Source organism: Chrysemys picta, chromosome 4 (genome assembly GCF_011386835.1).
Source record: "Chrysemys picta bellii isolate R12L10 chromosome 4, ASM1138683v2, whole genome shotgun sequence".
Lineage (NCBI taxonomy): Eukaryota > Metazoa > Chordata > Testudines > Emydidae > Chrysemys > Chrysemys picta.
In genome coordinates this window covers 17,732,368-17,751,809 of record NC_088794.1, presented here as the reverse complement: position 1 = coordinate 17,751,809, position 19,442 = coordinate 17,732,368, and the positions used below count along the sequence as shown (strand labels likewise).

Here is a 19,442-nt window from a genome sequence, read left to right as displayed (position 1 = left end):
CAGCCTGGCTGACGCCATGTGCCAGGGGCTAATCACTGGCAGTGCCACGCCCGGCAGGGGCACAAGCCTCTGAGAGGAGTTTGATCTCAGTCCGACTCGCTGCCGAGGGCAGCTGGGGAGACACAGGGGCTCCTGGAGCCCGAATCCGGGAGGCACCGAGCTCGGCCTTAGGAAAGGCCACGCTCAGGGCCTAACAAGGAAATAGCTTCCTTCCCATCATGCAGTGAGCTGGGTGCTGACTGGCCGAGCTTTCCTCCAGCTGGCGTGAGACTAGGGTTTATAATTTTAAAAAGGCCAATTTTAACAAACTAAGGGGACTGGTAAGGGAAGTGGACTGGGCAAACGTATTAATGGATTTAAAAGCAGAAGAAGCCTGGGATTACTTTAAGTTAAAGATGCATGAGCTGTCAGAGGCCTGTATTCCAAAAAAGGGAAAAAGATTACTAAGCAAGAGATTTAGACCGAGCTGGATGAGCGACCGACTCAAAGGGGCGATTAGGAAAAAACAGAAAGCGTATAAAGAGTGGAAGAGGGGAAGGATCAGTAAGGAAATGTACCTAAGTGAAGTCAGAGAATGTAGAGATAGAGTGAGAAAGGCCAAAGGCCGTGTAGAGTTGGACCTAGCGAGGGGAATTAAAAGCAATAGTAAGAGGTTTTACAGCCACATAAATAGGAAGAAAGCAAAGAAAGAAGAAGTGGGACCGCTGAAGTCTATTGCCGGAGAGGAGATTAAAGACAATCTAGGCATGGCGCAATATCTTAATGAATATTTTGCATCGGTGTTTAATGAGGCCAATGAAGGTATTAGGGATACTAGCACCACTATAGAGGGGCATTCGGGATGGGGGATTACCGTATCCGAGGTGGAAACAAAACTTGAACGCCTTAATGGGGCTAAGTCGGGAGGACCGGACGATCTACATCGAAGAATATTGAAGGAATTGGCGAGGGAAATAGCAGGCCCGTTAGCGATAATATTTAATGAATCTGTAAACTCGGGGGTGGTCCCGTTAGACTGGAGAATAGCTAATGTGGTTCCTATTTTCAAGAAAGGGAAAAAAGGTGATCCGGGTAACTACAGGCCTGTTAGTCTAACATCTGTAGTGTGCAAGGTGTTAGAGAAAATTCTGAAAGAGAAACTAGTTGAGGACCTGGAGGGTAGTGGCAATTGCGATAAATTACAACATGGTTTTACGAAGGGCAGATCGTGCCAAACGAATCTGATCTCCTTCTTTGAGAAAGTAACAGATTTATTAGATAAGGGAAATGCGGTGGACCTAATATACCTGGATTTCAGTAAAGCGTTTGATACTGTACCCCATGAGGAATTATTGGTTAAACTGAAAAACATGGGGATCGATATGAAAATCCAGAAGTGGATAAGGAATTGGTTACTGGGGAGAATGCAGCGGGTTGTATTAAAGGGTGAACTGTCGGGTTGGAGGGAGGTTACTAGTGGAGTGCCTCAAGGTTCGGTTTTGGGACCCATTTTATTTAATCTATTTATAACTGACCTCGGAACCGATTGCAGGAGTGGGCTGATAAAATTTGCGGATGATACGAAGGTGGGAGGTGTTGTAAATTCGGAGGAGGACAGGGATATCCTGCAGGGAGACTTGAATGAGCTTGAGAATTGGAGTATCAGAAATAAGATGAAATTTAATAGTGAAAAGTGTAAGGTGATGCATTTGGGGATGACTAATAACAATTTTAGTTACAAGATGGGGACGCATTGGTTAGAAGTAACGGAAGAGGAGAAGGACCTAGGGGTTCTTGTAGACCGCAGGATGACTATGAGTCGACAATGTGACGTGGCGGTGAAAAAAGCCAATGCTGTCTTGGGATGCATTAGGCGAGGTATATCTAGTAGGGATAAGGAGGTCCTGCTTCCGTTGTACAAGGCGCTGGTGAGACCTCATTTGGAGTACTGTGTGCAGTTCTGGTCTCCCATGTTTAAAAAAGATGAACTCAAACTGGAACGGGTGCAGAGAAGGGCCACTAGGATGATCAGAGGAATGGAAAAGCTGTCGTACGAAAGGAGACTAGAGGAGCTTGGGTTGTTTAGTCTGACAAAGCGAAGGCTGAGAGGGGATATGATTGCTATCTTTAAATATATTGGAGGGATTAATACAAGGGAGGGAGAAGAATTATTCCAGCTTAGTACTAACGTGGATACCAGAACGAATGGATACAAACTGGCCGTGGGGAAGTTCAGACTTGAATTTGGACGAAGGTTTCTGACCGTCAGAGGGGTGAAATATTGGAACGGCCTACCGAGGGAAACGGTGGGGGCGACGGACCTGTCTGGTTTTAAGATAAAGTTAGATAAGTTTATGGAGGGAATGGTTTAATGGTAAAACATAGTAGTCAAGGAAAGCCAAGCAATGGTGGGTAAATAGTATAATGGCTAACGGGGTCGGGCTGGAGACTCTTGCCTATATGCTCGGGGTCTCACTGATCGCCACATTTGGGGTCGGGAAGGAATTTTCCTCCAGGGCAGATTGGCTGAGCCTCTGGAGGTTTTTCGCCTTCCTCCGCAGCATGGGGCAGGGATCTCTAGCAGGAGGGTCTCTGCCGATTGCAGTCAGTAAAAACAGGATTGGGGACTTCAACAGCAGAGTCCAGGGAAGTGGTAGGGACGGTTTTATGGCCTGCAGCATGCAGGGGGTCAGACCAGATGATCATAATGGTCCCTTCTGACCTTAAAGTCTATGAGTCTATGAGAGCAAATTCACCTTCTCACCCCCACAGAGCCCTGGGCATTGGATGGGGGAAACTGAGGCACAGAAAAGGGAAAGAACACGCCCTGGCCCAACCCCGCTCTGCTAACGCTGGGCTCTGGTCCCGGAGCACCAAAGTCTCCTCTTTTTCTGCTGGAGACTCCCCAGTTTCCCACCCTGGAATCCCTCCCAGCCACCAATGGGCCCCAAAGGGGACCGGCTCTATCTGTCCTACCATCAGTGATGTCTCCTGAGCAAGCACCAGGGCCAGCCCAATTCGTTTTTTCATCCTAAGTGGACCCCACCCCCCCCGGTCAAGATAGAAAATGGGAATTTTGTTTCCCTCCCTCTTTGGACATAATCTATCAGGATTTCATCCACCGAAAAGTTGCCAGATTCACAGGGCAGTTGGGGTTTTCCTGCAATCCCCAGCTGCTGGAGGCATGGGATTGCTGCGCTGTGATAAGGCAAAGCAGTGCGCATCACAGGCACAAACTAACCCACAGAAAGAGCTAGCCCCCTAGATGTTCACCCCCCCAATAAAAAAGAAGGGTTCTATATATTTGCTTGCTGGTCTTTGGAGCCCCTTTTCAAGCTTCTCCCTCCAGTGGCAAGGGCTGGAAAAGCGACTCCAAAGACCAGCAAGCAAATATATAGAACCCCTTGTTTTTGTGTGTGTGTGTGGGGGGGTGAACATCTGAGGGGCCGGCTCTCCTTCCATAGATTAGCTTGTGCCTGTAAATGTCCTGATCGCGGCTAACGCAAGACAAGCCACTGTTCTAGGGGATTCCACAGGCCCAGGGGTTTGCCCGGGTTTTAGCTGGTTGAACTGGTGAGAGTTTGACAGTGTTTCAAATCATGCCATGAACCAGACCCAGCGTTGGGGGTAGATTAGCTGCTGTCTGAGCCTATCTTTCTGCTGGACAGAGGGCAAGGTCCGAACTGCCCCTGTCCCACACCCCCACCCCCAGCTGCTGGGAATTTCCACCCACAGAGAGCCAAGACTTCTCATGTGACTTGGCAATGCCCTAGCACAGTTAGGGAGGGTGAAATATGGGGAACAAACAGGGATGATCCTGCCCCATGGGTGGGGGATAGACTGCGGGGGACAATCCTGCAACCTGGGGGAATAGAGCAGAGGGGACGATCCTGCACCTTGGCGGGGGGGATAGAGTAGGGGGGACAATCCTGCTCCTTGAGGGGGATGGACTAGATTGGGGCAAAAACCCTCCACATGCCCTCCCCCCTCCGCCCCCTGCTCTTAGCCGGCCAAATCTCCGCTTCTCTCCGTGCAGGCAAAATTTTGTCTGAGAAACAAAAGCGTAACTCCCTGTGTCTTATCCTTCCAGCAGCCCAGCTGGTGGGGGTTTGAAGGTGGGTGGGACGGCCCTGCTCTCACATTGTAGTGCGAGGGGGTGGGAGGCAGTGTGTGTGTGGGAGGGGAGCACAGAGGGGCCCAGAGAGGTGGGGCCAGGCTGGAAAAGCAAGTGACAGAGACTGGAGGGTGCAGAGAATCTTCATTCCCCAGATCCCCCCACGGGCTCTTCGGAGCAGCAGGGTCTGGAAGTGCATGTGCTTTAAAGAGCACTGAAAGTGCCAGGAACTGTGACCAACCTTGTGGGGGGGGGAGAGAAGGAGGGGGACAGTTTGGCCAGAGATACACCCCCTTGTGAATTTCTGGATGTTACCATTGTCTCTTCGTCCAGAAATGACATCCCAACTGCCTCTTCTCAGAAATGAGGTATTTGTTAGAACTGAAAACAAAAACCCTTAGCAAATATTCAACTCTTTCCACTGCTGGGTAATGGTCACCTGGGACTGAGATGCAATCACCTCTGGGGTGAAACAGCTGAGGAACAGCAGCACAGCAACACTACATGGGGATGGCTCGCCATCTAGTGTCCCATCACCGCCTGCTGGAGATTTTTGCTGCTAGCAGTTACAGATCGGCTACATGCCATGGTAGGCAATCTCATCATCCCATCCCCTCCATAAATTTATCAAGCTCAGTCCTGAAGCCAGTTAGGTTGTTTGCTGTCTAGGCATGCAGCCAGCATGAAGCCACTCAAAAAGCACTGAGTTGCAGCTGATGCTGGGGTGGGACAGCTGGGTAACAGCTGCAGAGTCACACTGAAGTTCTCAGTGGGGACCTTGCTGTCACCAAAGGCTGTTCCAGGGGAGCATCTCCTTTGGGCTTTTACTCCATTGGCCATGATACACTGACACTCTGGAACCCTGTATCCCTCAGTAGCACACAGTATTCACCACTGTGATATGATTATGAGATGTTTTGTATTATGCATGCCTTGTGAGGTGGTATGTAAAATGTCTGGATCTGTTGAACATTAATAACCTGTTGGATTGGAGGTGCTGTCATTGTATGGCAAGTTATGCTCTATGTGCGTTTCTGAAATACGTTGTGAGGTTGGGAGACGCCCAGAGCCAGCTTTACAGTAGAAACAAAGGAGGGCCAGAAAGGTGTTGATGGCCCATCAGGAAGAATCCACTCTCTGAGAGACTCCTTGGAGAGGGCACTTAGTCAGTGGGGTACTGCCTGACCAATGGGCTTGCCTGACCCCCATGACACAGCAACAATCTTTCTAGCAACTGAAAGAGAGTATAAAAGAGGGACAGAGACATCATAGAATATCAGGGTTGGAACAGACCTCAGGAGATCATTTAGTCCAACCACCTGCTCAAAGCAGGACCAACACTAACTAAATCATCCCAGCCAGGGCTTTGTCAGGCCTGACCTTAAAAACCTCTAAGGATGGAGATTCCATCACCTCTCTAGGTAACCCCTTCCAGTGCATCACCACCCTCCTAGTGAAATAGTGTTCCCTACTATCCAAGCCTGGATTCTGTGACTGCATTAGTCGCCAACAGGGGAGTATGGCAGGAGAAGACACAGAACATGTCTACAAATAACTTTTTCTGGACTGCTGAGGTGGGGGGAGAAGCCAGATTCCATCTGGCGCTTTAGGACTCTGAGGACGCTCTGGGATCGGGAGCGAAGTCTCTGGAGCCTCGGGAGGTGCAGGTTTGGAGACATGTGGCTCCTACCTAGTCCAAAGTAGGGTTACCATAATCCAGCAAGCAAAAAAGAGGACGGGAGGAGCCCCGCCCCTGCCCCTCCCACTTCCCCCCCCTCAGAACCCTCAACCCTCCCCCCGCTCCTTGTCCCCTGACTGCCCCCTCCTGAGACCCTCCCCCCATCCTAACTGGCCCCCTAGGACTCTACCCCCTACCTGTACCCTGACTGCCCCAACCCTTATCCACACCCCCACCCTCAGACAGACCCCTGGGACTCCCACGCCCCATCCAACCACTCTCCACCCCGACAGCCCCCCCCCAAACTCCCGCCCCATCTAAACCCCTCTGCTCCCTGTCCCCTGACTGCTCCAATAGCTCTCCCCACTCCTGCCCCCTGATAGGCCCCCCTCCCCAAGTTCCAAACACCCCCCCCCCGCTGCTTGTCCCCTGACTGCCCCCTCCTGGGACCCCTGCTCTTACCTGCCCTCCAGCACCCCACCCCCTACCTAAGCCTCCCTGTTTCTTGTCCCTTAACTGCCCCCTCCTAAGACCCCCCCCCAATGCCCCCAGGACCCTACCCCCTACCTGTACCCTAACCGCCCAAAACCTTATCCACACCCCCAGAAAGCCCCCCCAAAACTCCCGACCCCCCCCCCCCGTCTCTTGACTGCCCCCTCCAAAACCTCCCTGCCCCTTCTCCAACCCCCTGGCCCCCTTGTTGTTGGCCTTTCTTCGCCTAATGTCTCGGTGAACTTGCTCAGGAACTGCCTGAGCCGCTCATCCAGCACGCTGGGCAGCAGTGGGGGAGGAGCTCCAGACTGCCGGAGCCGATTTGCGATGCAGGGAGGGAGGGAGGGAGGGAGTGATTTCTGCTGCAGGGGGGAGGAGGAGGACGACGACATGCTCTCTCTGGCTGAGTGTCGGAGCCCCATGTAAGTGGCACCATCCGGCCGGCTGCACTGTTAGCCGCGCGTGCTCTGCATGGGGGGGGGGGGGGGGGGAGGGGAGAGAGGGAAGTCCGGACATTTACAAATTCCCCCCGGACGCTATTTTTAGCTTAAAAAGCTGGACATGTCCGGGGGAATCCAGACGAATGGTAACCCTAGTCCAAAGTAAACTGCTGTGCTCCCCCACAAGAGCAATGTTAACAGGCAACACTGCCTCTGTCTTTCCTTGGCCACATGTATCGTGTCCTTTTTCTGGTGGCTAGTCCGGAAAAGGAGGACAAGCGCTCACTACTGCTACCACCTGAGGGAGTTGCTGGGTTGAGATCAGCTGGTAGAAGGAGGCAATAGCCCCAGAATCTGGGGCTTCAAGCCCCTAGAGTGACCTCTTACCTTTATAGACCCCTCCCCCCCCAATCATACACAGCTATTTTAAAGTTTAGCCTGATAGTAAAGAGACCCCTTTTCAACCCTTCACCACACAAGAGAAAGCCGGCAGCATTTGTTATTAACTATTTATTTCTCCTTTCCTGGCTCCCAAACGGCTTCTCCTCCCTACTGCCGCCAACCACCTTCGAGTTCTCCCTCTTCTCTCCCCGGCTCTGCTCACTTGAGTGCAGCAGCTCAGCGGATGGTCCGGCTTTACTCTTCCACTTCCATTCTTCTTCACTTCTTTGGGTGGCTGCATTCGCCATTGAGCAGGCTGATGGAAATACCTGAGTGCTCTGTCTAGGCCAGGGGTCTCCAACACGCAGCCTTTGGGGCTATTTCTCTAGGTAAGCGGCTCCAGGCCACAGCCCAATGCCATCCTGCACCCCAAACCCCTGCCGTGAGCCCCCTGCCTGCACCCCAACCCTCTGCCACACCTCGCACTCCCTCCTGCACCCCACACCCCAACCCCCTGCCCTGAGCCTCCTGCCTGCACCTCAACCCCCTGCTGCACCCCAACTCCCTGCCCTCAGCCTCCAGCCACATCCTAAATCCATCCTGCACCCCACCTCCCTACCCTGAGCCCCCTGCTGCACCCCTCACCCCTACTGCACCCCACACCCCAACCACCTGCCCAGAGCCCCCTACTGCACCCTGCACCCCTTGCCTCACCCCTCCAACTCCCTGCCCTGAGCCCCCTGCACCTCAACTCCCGCCCTGAGCCCCTGCCACACCCCTCCTGCCCCCACTGGGGGCAGGGCCAGGGGCAGCGAGGGGGGTGTGTCAGTGATGCGGCCCTCGGGCCAATGAACTAGTCCTCATGCAGCCCTCGTGGTCATTTGAGTTTGAGACCCCTGGGCTAGGCTCACAGGCCCAGCAGCTAAAGCCAAGCCCCACTGAGAGCAGGGGGAGATTAGCCTGGATTGGCAGGAGTTGAGGCTTGGCCCATGGGGACCCCAGGCACTGCCGCTGCTGCCGCCTTCATGGTGAATCCTCCAACGCCTCGCCAAAGGGCTCTTCCACATTCTGCAAACTGGCCTCACGGGCTGACTGTCTAGGAGAACAGAAACCCTTTGTTAGAGCCGGAGAGGCTCTTGCCACGGCTCCCTGAGGGTCACAGTGAAACACCTGCGAATCTCTAGGAGGCTCTCAAGGAGTTCCCTGCTCAGTCACTTGGCACCCACTAGCAATGGTCTCTGACAGCGGCATTGCCAAGGGGAGCGCAGCAGATGGTCCCTTCTATGGCTTCCTGAGTGGGAGGGAGGTTGGTCTTGTCATTTAAGGCCTAGTGTCAGAGTCAGGGCTCCTGGGTTCTCTGACTTTGGAAATGGGTGGAGTCTAGTGGTTGGAGCTGGACTGGTATCAGTCCCATGCTTCCTTCCTGCCTCTGTCAGGGACGTCGTGTGTGACCTTGCAGCCAGTTGCTTTCTATCTCTATGCCCCAGGAACAGGGATAATACTGACCCCCCGCAGAGGGGCTGGCGGGGGTCACCAGCATCATGACTCAAGTTGGAAGGAGTTGTGCTCTTGGTAGTGAAGGGCCCAGATTCAGTCCCCATGGATGTCCAGGGTGTCTGTATTGTGGCCATGGTTTGACTCACCTAGCATTACAGGTTGCTTAGCCCGGTCCCGGCCAGGCGTGGTGCATCTGCTCCTGGCCCTCTCATCACACACAAGAAGATGGCCCACCAAGGATAATCCATCAGCTCCCATCTGGGGTTCAGCTCCAGGATGGATGGGGAGCCCTAGCCGGACCATAGAAAGACAGGGGGGTGTTCTTTGGTGGAAACTGCTGGAGCTTCAGCCTCTGCTCCCACCTCCACCCCCACGCTAAGGGCTTCAAAAGTGGTGCCTGACCCCAGGTAAACAAAGTAGCCGAGCTGAGGCCAGGGTGGGACTGATGCTAAGAGAAGAGCAGATTTCTCCTCTGCTCTAGGGAGATTCCCCTAGGAAAAGCAGGCGGGGTGGGGGTGGGGCGATACAAGCACTACCCCTCAGCCCTTGAATAGCGGGCAACTGGGACTTTGGGAGCCAAGGGACTGGTGTATCTTCCTGGAGATCAGAAAGGGGCATTGGAGAAATTGTACCAGAGTCAATGTCACGGCTGGGTCAAGGGCAGCCAGACCTACTGGTCAGAGCCAGAGTCCACACTCACATGACAGGAGTGGAGAGTCAGCCAGGTCAGGATACTGGAAGATCAGCAGCAAAAGACAAACTTGCTATCACCACCACAACTCAGATGCCAGGAAATCAAGCCGGGGGAGCGGCAGCAGAACCAGGCAGCACACGGTCCAGAACCGGGAGCAGGCCTGGTGTTCAGTCAGCTTCGTGTTCCTGCTGCTGTCTTACGCAGGGCCAGGGAGCCAGTGAGCCTTCCTGGGACTCCTCCAATAGGACCTCGAGTGGAACCTCAAACTGGGGCTGAACTTCATGGGTCCAAGGTAAGCAATTTTCAGCAGGCTTCCAGGTGGAGGGTTGGAGTGTGGCTGCTCCCATGAACCCTGCAGACCTGGATTGGAGACCCCTGGGTCGTGACAGTGAGTGATCTCTCCCCATTCAAACCTCCTGCAGCAGGAAACAGTCTCCAGGATCCTGGACACCGCCTCTGAGAATAAAATGAGGATATCAGGATGAGAAATAGGGCTCTGTACCAGGGCTGGGATCCAGGGACAGGGAAAGCTCCCAGGCAGGCTATGCATCGGGGATGCCATTTCTCCCCCAAGAGACCCACACGCCCCAAGAAGTAAATGGCTCTTACCTCCAGGAGGGACTGGGGTCTTCCATCTAAGCCTCTTTGAGAGCCGGCATTGCTGGGACGAGGTGACCTGTCCCCACTGCTCCCTGACGTGGCTCAGCTACAGGAAGCGCCCGTCTGGAAGGCTGTGCCAGATCCCAGGGCCTGGAAGACAGCTGGAAGGAGACTCCTATTCTTGTCACACCCAGAGACCCTATAGAAGGGCCAAGGGGAGAATAAAGGGCAGAAGGTGAAGCTAGCCCTGAGCCTCTGTCCCACCCCCACCTCCTCAAAAGTGGAGCTTTCCGAGCTCCAGTGGGGCTGTGGCCCTGACACAAGGGCTTTTCTGCACCATATGGGGCAGGGAGAGCTCTGCCCAGGCACAGCGGGAATGAGGGGGGGTAGACCAAGGAAAGGGGGGAGGGGAGTGGGTGCAAGGGAAAGAGGCCCTGCCCCATATGAAGGAATTTGGGGGGCAGAGGGAAGAACCCTGCTCCACAGAGAGGGGAGAGAGTTTCTGTGAGTGCCAGGGGGCTCCATTTCCCCTTGTCGCTCTCCCAATCAGAGGGAGGCCACTCCAGCTGGCCCAGTCTGGTCCTGACCAGAGTCCGCAGGGTAGTAGTGGGCCCACAATAGGGTTGGGCGGTTTTGACGGGGTTGGGACTCACCAGCATGGCGCCTCCCGCTGGTCGCTCTGGGAATGAGCTCAGTCCATGGGGAACGCCCTCTGCTGGCAGCGTCCCATCCGTCTCTTGTCCTCCGTTGGCATCTGGAGCAGCGTTGCTCACTGCTTGACACTGCCCTGCAGGCCACTGCCCCTCCAGCAGTGCCCACTAGTCCATCCTCACCCCATTCCAGGGGCGGGGGTTAGCAACAGTCCTTGCACCTGCCTCGGTGGCCAACCACAACCCCCAAAGTCTAGCCCCTTGTCTCAAGGGCCGGTTACAATTTGTCTCAGCCACCGGATGGCCAGATGCAATACTGCCCAGCCCGAGATGCTGGTCTCCTGCTCTGGAGACAGACCTTCCCCCATGAAATTCTGGGACAGACTACCTGCTGCTCTCCTGGGCAGCCATTATATAGGGCCTAGCCTAGCCCTGATTGGCTGGCTCTAATCTCGGCCCTGATTGGCTCTCAGTAGGCCCTTCCCTGATTGGCTGACAGCTTGCACAGCCATTCTGGCCTACTCTAGTTCCCTCTCACGTGGGGGTGGGGCAGCCGTCCCACCACAAACCCTCCCCCTTAAAAAATGCTCACGGGGGAGGGGAGGAAAGGGGTCCCTATCACCCCAGCTTCCTTCGTAGTGGGGCCTGCAGGACATCCCTTTCCTCTCGCAGGCCCTCCAAAGTCTGGAGCCAGCTGCTTCCCACCTGTAGGGTCTGGGTTCCCACTGTAGAATGCCCTGGTCCTACGTGGGTTCCTACTTCTGTTTGGGTTCCCACATGGGCCCTCCTGGCTCCTATGTGGGTTCCCTCATTTCGGTGGGGCCTCTCTGCCCCAGCCCCTTTCTCTCTAGGGGCTTCCGTCTTCACCACCTCTTCTCTGTGGCTGGTCTCAGACACTCCCCCTTTCTGCCTCAGGAGGCAGTGCCTCTTTAAACGTCCCCGTTGGTGGCAGTGGAAGCACTTTCTGGGTCTTCCCCCTGCCACATCCCTACTCCTGCTTGTTGGGGCCCTAGCCCTTCCTTCTGGGCTGGCCCGGGCCTTGGGAGTCCTGTAGGGGCACTCTCTCTTCAGGTGCCCTGGCTCCCCACAGACCCAACAAGCTGGGGGCCCCCCTGTTACTCTCACAGGGGATGCCTTTTCTGGGTGGGGCCTCTCTGCCCCCTCCCAGAGGGACACTCCCTCCTTTAGTGTCCCTGTTGCCTACAGGCGAAGCAGTTCAGCATTCCCAGCCCTGGCCTCTGGCCCTCGATGCTGGATCTCGTTTGGTCTGGGTGCTGACCTCCACAGCAGCAAGAACAACTCCCTCTGCTGTTCGGCAAGCTTAGCCACCCAGGCCCTCCAATAGAAGTCTCTTTTCTCCACCATTTTGGTCTCTCCATGTGGCACAATCTGCCTAGTCTGCTTGACGGTGTCCTTCTTCAGGCCACTTCCCTCCAGCAGTGCCCCTAATCCATCCTCATCTCCTTCCAGCGGGGAGCGGGGAAGCAGGTTAGCAACAGTCCTTGCACCTGCCTCAGTGGCCAACCAAAACCCCCAAAGTCTAGCCCCTTGTCTCAAGGGCCGGTTGCAGTTTGACTCAGCCACCGCATGGCCAGGTGTAGTACAAGAGGGAACGGGGGGACCCAGGCCCACCAACTATCCTGGGTCCCCACCCAGGGATCCTCTAGTGGCAGCCTCCCTGCTCTCCCCTTGTCCAACTGTCCCTGGGCCACTTCCCCTCTAGGCCCTTTCTATCAGGGCCCGCAGTCTGGCAGGTCTTGGGCGAGAGCTGTAGTATGCTCCCTTGAGCCTGCCCAGCACTGCTCTTTCGGAGATGCTGGTCTCCTGCTCTGAAGACAGACCTTCTCCTATGAAGGTCTGCAGGATACTGCCCACTGCTCGCCTGGGCAGCCTTTATATAGGGCCTAGCTTAGCCCTGATTGGCTGGCTCTAATCTCGGCCCTAATTGGCTCTCATTTGGCCCTTCTCTGATTGGCTGCCAGCCTGTGCAGCCGCTCTGGCCTACTCTAGCGCCCTCTTGCATGGGGGTGGAGCAGTCGCCCCACCTCAGCGATCAGCTGTCGCAACCAGGCTGCGGCCTGGGCTGCGGGGCTGGCTCCAGGCACCAGCGGAGGAAGCACATGCCTGGGGTGGCGTTTGTCCATTCTTGGGGCAGCACAGTCCGGGCGACTTTTTTGTTTTTTGCACTTTAGCAGTTTGGGCGGCGGCAGTCTGAGCGTTGTTGTTTTTTTTTCTGCTTCGGCAGTTCGGGTGGCAGCAGTCCAAGTGGTTGGGGTTTTTCTGGTTTTCTTTTTGCTCGCTTTGGCAGTCCGAGCATTGTTTTGTTTTTTATTTTGCTTGGGGCAGCAAAAATGGTAGAGCCGGCCCTGCTGAGCTGAGGTCGCACAAGTGGTCAGCTCCTCAACACAGTGTATCGGGGGTGGCTCAGGCCTGGGCGGGGCCCAAGCACCCCACAAACAACCAGACTTCAAGGGCGGGCCCTGGCCTGGGTGGAACCCTGGCAGCCAGCAAACAGACGGACTTGACAGGGCTGGCTCTAGCCTGGGCGGGGCCCCGGTGGCCAGCCAACAAACAGCTCCTGTCCTGGGCTACAGCCTCCTTGCACCGTGTAGGGGGTCAGCCACCCAGGGTGGGGTGGCAGGGGGACGCGGTCCCACCCTCCTCCCCCGCGTCCCAGCCCAAGGCGCTGGCAGGGGCAGGATTAGTTGCCCCTGCGTCGGCGGGGATCCAGCCGCAACACGCCGACTGAGCTGCGTCGGGCTCTGCAGCCAGCAGCTCCCGGGCTGCCCCTGGGCTACTTCCTGCCTCCCCGGGGTTTGGTACCTGCGGCCTCCAGGCCTCTTCTGCTCCTTAGGGTAAACCGCAGCGGGTACTCCGGGCCAGTGCTCGTCCATGTCTAGGGTTAGGGGCCTCTGGAGAACAGGCCAAGTGTCCTCCTCTGTTGCAGGCTGTCCCCCAACTGTGGTGCAGGGCCGGCCTTTTATGTTTCCGGCCACGCCCCGGTCCTTACGGTGAGGGGGGCGGGGCGATATAGGCTCCGCCCTCCAAGGGGCGTGTAGGGGGTCCCTCGCTCTCCTGCTCTGAGGGAGGCGGCTCAGTCTCAACAGAGTCCACCAGAGGCCCTGGTGGCCAGCCAACAAACAGTCCAACAGGCGAAGGGGGCGGGGCGATATAGGCTCCGACCTCCAAGGGGCGCGTAGAGGGGCCCTCGCTCTCCTGCTCGGAGGGAGGCCACTCAGTCTCACTACACTCCCTGTTTAGAGGGAGCGGGAGTTCCTGGTGGCCTTGGAGGCAGAATTCCTGCAGCGCCTCCGGCACTTGGCGCAAGTGCCGGATGATGTGAAGTTGGTTCATTATGTTGGCCGTGACGACCTCATTCTGCAAGGGAACGAGGACCTGTCAGAGACTCAGACGCCCCCGTGGAATCAGGGGGAATTAAGGGCACCTGGGACCAGCAGCAATTCCACCCAGCACCCGCGCACCTCTGAGGGATGAAGTCCCCCTCCTGACCCCCAGAATGGAGTCTTGTTTTCCTTTCAAGGGACCTCCAGTGCCAACAACCTCCTTGTAGGAGGAGCTCCTGCCACCTCCCACCCAGTGCCCCTGACAGCTGTTCCACCTCCAATCCACAGCTCAAGTTCTCTGACCCCTCTCCTCCACCCCCACCCAGGTTGGGCAGGGAGGGGGCTCTAGCGGGGCGGGGGGCGGAGGGATTCTGGCAGCAGTGAAGTGGGATGTGGGGAGCTTGAGACCTTTCCCCAAGTCATCCCAGCCACTGAGGCTGAAGCCTCAGGATGGCAGCCCTGGTGAATGGGGCAGATCAGCAGCCCCTGCTGACTGAATCCTCCCATTCTCTCTAGAGCGAGTCGAGCCCTTCCGGCAGCAGGACGAGCTTCCCCCGCCCATGTGCCTCAGAACTGCCCGGTCAGTCGCCATCACCCCTCAGTCCTTGGCCTCCCAGGCTGCCAGTGACGGGAACAACTCTGGGTGGTGGCGCAGGTGACAGGAGAGGCTCGCAGAGGGCACGTAGAGGACTCTGCTGCCCTTCCCAAGAACAGAAGTCCGTGCTGAGGCAATGCTTGTCATTCATTAGCCTTGCTAAAGAGCTGGGCTGGAGCTGCTCCGGGGACAAGCTGGCTCCCTCCTGCTCATGGAGGTGAATTCATCTCCCTTCCCAGGAGCAGCTGCTCTCACTCTCATTCCCCACCGGTCGCCTTGCTGCCAGGCCGGCGAATGGCCAGAGGATGGGAATGAGGCCTGGGCCCCGCCCCAATCTCCTGAGTCTAATGCAGCTGCTCACCTTGCTCCCCATCAGCTGCTCGGCTTGCCCCAGGAGGGAGTAAGTGAGGAGCAGCCCAGCCTGGCTGACACGCAGCAGGGGGTCGTGCATGGCCAGCACTGCTGTCTGCAGGAAGAATCTTCTCTGCCCCTCTGAGAAAAATTTGGCAAAAACCTGAAACCAACCAGATGTGAGGCTTCAGCAGATTGCCCCGAACCAGGCTCCAAATCCTGGCCTAGAACGGCAACTCCGTCGCGTGGCTCCAGGAGGCAGCCACCTGCCCTGCAGAGCTGTGCCATGCCCTGGCAGAGTGTCCTTACCTCCCCGACCCTGGCGGTGTTCTTGTAGCCCAGGAGCCTGCTGTCCTGGTGCCAGTCGCACACCCACAGGTCTTCGACCTCACGGATGGTCAGCTCTGGGAAAGAGAGAGACACATACACATTGGTCATTCTGGTTGCAGGGCTTGTGTCCTTCCAATCCCATTGGTGGCTGCACAGTGGGCAGAGCCCAACAGAACTGCAGGGGTGGTGGAGAACACAGAAAGAGATAGAGAGAGACTTATCCGCCAGCCAGGGTCACTCGGAGAGAAATTGGCTGGGGTCCCAGTCTCACTTGTCTAGCGGGTGCTAGTTCTCAGCCGGGTTCCTTACCTCTCTGGCGCAGCACAAGCTGGTAGAGCCGGTAAACCCCCTCCCTGGCCTGCCGGCTGATGTCCTCATCTGGGTCACTGATGGACAGAGCCAGCTGGGCCACGTGGTGACCCATCCTGGGGAATTCGGCTGAGATCTAATGGAAGGGAGAGGGAGAGGGGACTCCATCAGCATTTTCCTGTCAGCTCCCAGTCTCCACCGGGGCCAGGACTCTCCTTCCCCTCAGCCCCTCTGCAGGAGATGCTAGAGGATAGGAGCTAGAGCTGGATCCTTAATTATCTCTGCCCGCAAGGGAGCCCGGAGAACAGGGATGCGGGCAGGACCCTCCAGGAGGATTTGCTTCCCCAGCTGCTCCAGGATGACAGGAAGGCAAGAACCTGGAGCCTGCTCCCCTTACAAGCGAGAGTCGGCACTTAACCAGGACAAGAAGAACTTGACTCAAGCCAGGCTCATTCTCTGCTTTGACTCTGCCTCCCCCATAGGAACACTGCTAACCCACAGCCCCTGCAGCAGCAGATCCTCCAGCCCGTTGGAGCCAGCCCCCCTCCGCCTGTAGTCAGGAAGCTGGGCTCAGAGGCCACTTACGTCAAAGTCAGGGAGGGTGATGACAGACGTGAGCAGGGCCGCGCTGCTCCTGATGGCCCTGGCTCTCTCTCGTGGCACCCTGGACACGGTCCAGTAGTTAATGTGCTGTGGGGAAAGGAGGCAGCTCAGGATTGATGGGGGGTACATGTGTAGTGCTAATGGCCCCCCCCATCCCAAGGGGGCTGAGACATTGCATGCGGTGGGGGTGGATTATCTGATTCATTGACTGCAGAGCTTTAGAAGGGGACTCTTGCCCCCAGGACGATGCTTGTATCCTGCAGGTCACAACTTGTCATTGTGTCTCTAGATTGGGACAATGCTCGGTGTCGGGGCTGGTCCCATCCTCCCTGAACTCCTGATTCCTGAAAAGCTCCCCCGGAAGGAGACAGACCCCTCCCCCATCCCTGGCTCTCAAGTCCTTGGCTGGGTGAAGGGATTGAGTGTGAGCACAATCCCCCCAGGAATCTCGGGGCCCATCAGAGACAAGGGCTGATTCTCTGGGGCCCTCCTGTTTCTCTAGGAATGAGGCTGTGGCTCTTCTCTGAGGACCATCTTCTGGATCTCCCAGGAGGGGTTCAGACTCTCATTCCCCAAGCCAGCCGGGGGCCCCGTGGTTAGTGCTCAACACAAGCAGGCAGAGCTCTGGCTTGAAGTCCCAGCTCCTTCCTCTGTCCTTCAAGGAGGAAAGGCCTGACCCTGCATTGCACTGACTGCCCTGACCAAGGACGGCCACTGGGGGCCCAGCTAGGAGGACAGACTGGAAAATGGATCTAAGAGTTAAGGTAAAATTGCCCCCACCCCCTCATCGGGCTCACCTCCAAGATGTAGTGGAGCTTGTCCGTGTCTGGGGTCTTTGCCAGCAGTTTCCCCAGCATGGTGTCCAGGAGGTCTGGAATGACCCTATGCAGATCCTGCAAAGCAAGGGAGAGCCATGGGTCAGACTTAGGGAAACTGGGGCTACACCTGCCACAGGATGGGAAGAGGAGTCTCTGGGAAGCACTGGTGAGACCCCCAAACACATATCCTGGCCTCTCTCATTCACATCCCACTGCCGGCAATTAGCAAGGATTCGGGCAGGATAACAGCTGGCTGATCTACCTGGACTAGGTTGGTGTCCGTCTGCGTGCCCAGGGTGAAGACAGCGTGCAGGGTGGCTCGGAGGAGGTGGGTCTCCAGATCCGGCTCCAGGGCAGGTGTCATGGTGCTGGCAAGAGAGAGGAGCCGGTATTAGACTGTGCAGTGCGGGGGTGGGACTGGCACCAACACGGACGTGAAACTGCAGGGAAATAGGCAGAGGCTGGCGAGAATGGAAACTGAGGCACTGAGCCAGGGAATGATAAGGCCAAGGTTTCCCAGACCGACAGTGGCAGGGCAGGAATGGCGCCTGTTCCCTGGACCCTGCTGCCCCTCCTGTATCTGATCCTGGGAGTCAGCCTCTCCCCAAAGCCATTGCAATGTGACTGGAGTGAAAAGAACAGAGCAGCCAGGAGAGGGAGTGACCCTTCCTGCCACCTCTGCCAGAGGAGCCCCCCTTGGGAGGTGACCTGGGAGTGGGAGGGGCAGTGAGTCCCAGCCACGGGCCTGAGCAGCACCAGGGTTAGGGGAACCGGGCGGGAGGGTCTCGGTACCTGAGGTTGGCCACAGCAATGAGGGAGTTGGCCAGGACGGCGTTGGGTGGAGAGTTAGGAGGAAGCTCCTCAATGAGCTCCTGTGAGACGCAAAGGAGACAAAGGAGCGTGTGAGATTTGGGCCTCACTGACACTCCCCAAGGAGGAGATTACACAGCCAGCAGGATCCCCCCAGCTGCCTCCCGCTCCTCCGATTCCTCCCCACTAGTTCTCCCGTCTCCTCTCCCCAGTCTTCAGCCCTAGTAATCCCTGCTCTCAGCTGCCCTCCAGCACCAGCCATCCCCCAACCTTCGGCCCGGGGAGACCCCTGCCCCTTCCATGTCTCTATCCACCCTCCAGCTCCTGGGTGTCGTGTCTCACTCACCACAATCCTCTCCACCACAGCCGCCTTCGAGCAGTGTGGCTCCAACGTGTAGTCCCCTCTCTGCTTGGCAGCGAGGCACGCAGGGTAGATGGCGTGCAGGAACTCGAGCTGCTGCGCCTCGTCCTGCGCCCACCAGGAGTGGGGTTAGGGGAGAGAGAGCCAGTTAGCCAGGGACCTCCCTGCCCCAGCCACACCAGCTGCAGGACTTAGGCCTGAATGGGGGATAGTGGGGACCCGCCTATTGTTCAAATCACCCACGACTCCTCCACAATCAGGGTCAGAAACTGGGACAGTGCCTGTGGGGGGAGGAGATCCCGGTTGGTGTGTGACAAACACCCCCATCTTGGGGGTCCCAGATCATGAAGGAGAAAGGTCCCCATTAGGGCCAAGACCTTCTGCAAGGGGTCAGGATGCTGGGAAGGAGCAGGACAATCTCAGTTCCAGCACATCTGGGGAACCTTTGTACCTTTTCTCGGGCATAGAGCTGCTCTCGGATGTTTATGAGAGCAGCCTCCTCGGTTACCAAGTCTACCCGTTCTTCTTTCTCCTCATCGTCCTCGGAGTCCCTGGCGGACGCTGCACCAGGGAGAGAAGGGGACAAGGTGACTCCTGCTGCCACTCGGGGGCAGGACAGGGGCATGGTGGGACAATGTGTCCCCTTCCCACCTCCGGGACATAGGGCAGATTGGGCCCCACACTCCCCCCTCTCAGTGATGGCATCAGCCCCCAACTCCTTCAGGAGCCCATAGCAAAGAGACCCTCCCCACTGTCCTGGACTCCCTTGGAGGTGCCGCCCCCCACCCCCGCCCAATGGAGCACCAAGGACCAAAGTGGCAGCATCTAGTGTCCGTGGGGTTCACATGGCTCAGGCCAGACACCTGGGCTGGAGACCCGCCCCCATAGCACTGCTCGAGGGCCTGGTCCCTGGCTGTTCACAGGCCCCTCGTCACCCCTCCCCAAGCCCAGCCTGGCTCCTCACCTAGAACAAAGCAGAAGCGTCCGTCGGCCAGGTTGCTGTCCGCGTCGCAGGCGCTGCTGTTGTCCGATGGCGAGCGGCCTGAGCTGCTGGGGCTGGCAGAGGGATCCTCCACCTCCTGCCCTGGGGAGGCTGGAAGGTCCTCACTGACCAAGCAGGGCGATGCCCCCTGTTGGAAGTTGGGGCTGGGCTCCTGGGGCCGCTGCTGCCCACACAACAACAAGCCCCAGAGCCACCCTGCCCGGTTCCGCCCCTGGGCTGGGTCCTGCCTGCCCAGCCGCAGCCTGGCCCAGCTCCATTTTGGCTTGGGAGGTGATGCTCCCACCTCGGCGCCTGTACCGGGAGTGGGTTTCCTCCGCCAGAAGGCTTTGCACTTCCACCTCCTGGCGCGGCCGGGAGCTTCTTCCCCTCCAGCGGGGACGGAGAGGCCGCTCC

General features: G+C 57.2%; 1 protein-coding gene and 1 long non-coding RNA gene across 3 annotated transcripts in view; one reads left to right on the top strand and one right to left on the bottom strand.

Annotated features, from left to right (window-relative positions):
* Nucleotides 1-19,442, top strand: part of LOC101943449 (complement receptor type 1-like) — a 431,031-nt gene that overhangs the window by 52,865 nt on the left and 358,724 nt on the right. The window lies entirely within an intron of this gene.
* On the bottom strand, nt 7,807-13,896 carry LOC135983353 (uncharacterized). Of its 2 annotated transcripts, XR_010600943.1 has the most exons (5): nt 10,529-13,896; nt 9,885-10,074; nt 9,282-9,731; nt 8,728-8,871; nt 7,807-8,180 (listed from the first exon to the last, which is right to left on the bottom strand). It is a non-coding gene; the product is annotated as an uncharacterized LOC135983353 (long non-coding RNA). The 2 variants fall into 2 exon arrangements; XR_010600942.1 differs by having other exon boundaries at nt 8,728-9,731.